Below are 1,909 nucleotides of genomic sequence, written 5' to 3'. Positions count from 1 at the left end.
GCCCCGGCGCTGACGTCATAGGGGCTTGGTATTTGGTGAAGGAATGAAGGCAGGAAGGAAAGTCTGAGCTGATAAGGCCTTGGGAGCATTGTCTAGGTAAGAGAAAGGGGAGGTGCCACTCCTGGTCCCAAATCTTTCCTCGCTCGAGTTCCCCTGGGAAGAGGAAATGATCGGGTTTTGCAACCAGACTTGCCTCCAGAGCTCAACTTCTTTCGCAACTGGCAGGACAATTTTGGCCTTGATTAACCAACCAGAGCTTGTTTTCTAACCTGCAAATCGAGGGGAAGGACACGGGTCGGGTTAAGGGCCCGGCCCAGTGCTGGGCCAAAGCACGGTGACCTTTCCCAGGATGCCACACCCTGAGTCACACTATGGAAAGCCTGGGCCCCAAAGCATACCCCCCGCCCTTGGCTCCAAGCACGGGGCGCGGGTCCCGAGCACCCCAGGGGAAGCAGCGGCGCACCGTGGCCCACCCCGCCGCGCTGCAGCCCTCGGCCACCCTGCCCAGCCCCTTCCGGTTCACGGTCCGTGGTTCCAACTCTCGCCGGGGTCACGGGTCCTGGAGCGGGGACGACCCGACCGGCCGCTCGCAGCCGCTTCGGGGCCTCGGACCCCGAAGTTCATCATGGTCCCTCCCCTCCCCCCTCGCCCCCAGCCAAAGGCCCTGGCCCCGCCCCCGTTGTGTCAGGGGCCACTGCGCCACCGCGTTCGCGGAGGAGCCCGGCGCGCGACCCCTGGGGGCCCAATCCGGCCGGCGCGGAACAGGCGCGCGAGCCGCGCGCACCACGTGACCGAACGTGCTCCCGGCGCCCTCCGGGGGCGCGCAGAGGTCGGGCGGCCCGAGGGCCAATTTCCCATGGTCCCTTCATTTGCATACACGACGTTGGGAGGTTAGGGACACAGTTAGACTTAATTTGGCCGTAATCACAAAGATACCATTACTGTATGTACGAGGTACAAACAGTCATAATGCCTTGGATATTTGGGATTTTGAAAAGCGCGCAGCATAGTCACCATAACTGTAAAAGTATCGCGGTTCCTAGCTTTATATATTATCTGAGAAAGCCTTAGAATCGTGCTCGCTTCGGCAGCACATATACTAAAATTGGAACGATACAGAGAAGATTAGCATGGCCCCTGCGCAAGGATGACACGCAAATTCGTGAAGCGTTCCATATTTTACACCAGAGTTTACCTACTCCTGGGTGCAAACACTTTGAACCTACAGGTTTTATCTTTCCTTTCACACAAAGGAAGCTGTAGTCCCAGGAGATTCAATGAGAGGAGGTGGGGCTTAGATTCTCCCTTTGCCCTGCTTTTTACGCCTGACCCCAGGCTTTGATCTTTCCCGGTGTTGCCCCTGCTTCCCCCTGCACTATCCTGAGTCCTACGGAACCTTACACTTAAGGAAACGGATTTGCCAAAGTTAACCCGCTTCAGGTCCAAAACATAACAGGACCCTAGTGCTCAAATAGACCCGAGGGGACTGTAACAGGACACGTAACAAGCAAGACTCCTCATGCTGCCTCTGAATCTTAAAAACATAATAATGCCCACTCCTTCTTAAGCATCTACCATGTGCCAGGGGCTTCCAATAGCTCAGTATTCCTGACAGCCCTGCCTTGTGAGTACTATTGTCAGCATTTTACAGGAGACCCCGGGAGGTAAAGCACCCTGGCCATGATCATATAATTAGTAAGTGGCTGCCGCAAGGCCCGACGAGACCTTTGGAGGCACAGGCCCGGAAAAGATCGGGACCCTGCCCCCATGTAATGATTGCAAAAAGTACAGTCCTACTTAGTAAGATGGGAAGCGGGGGAAAGTCCAGTAAAGTTCAGATTTCCTGCGCTGACTTTATCAATGTGTTTTGAAATATAGGTTTCTTTCCGGGAGAAAAAATGTTGGTGCA

General features: G+C 55.4%; 1 non-coding gene across 1 annotated transcript; it reads left to right on the top strand.

Annotated features, from left to right (window-relative positions):
- Positions 1–1,075: 1,075 nt before the first annotated feature.
- On the top strand, positions 1,076–1,182 carry LOC118003817. The gene has a single exon (XR_004677432.1). It is a non-coding gene; the product is annotated as a U6 spliceosomal RNA (small nuclear RNA).
- Positions 1,183–1,909: the final 727 nt, after the last annotated feature.

The sequence above is a fragment of the Mirounga leonina genome, unplaced genomic scaffold (assembly GCF_011800145.1).
Source record: "Mirounga leonina isolate KUSES-001 unplaced genomic scaffold, KU_Mleo_1.0 Mir_91, whole genome shotgun sequence".
NCBI lineage: Eukaryota > Metazoa > Chordata > Mammalia > Carnivora > Phocidae > Mirounga > Mirounga leonina.
Note: the sequence above shows the minus strand (reverse complement) of the source record. Positions and strands in the feature narration are given on the sequence as shown.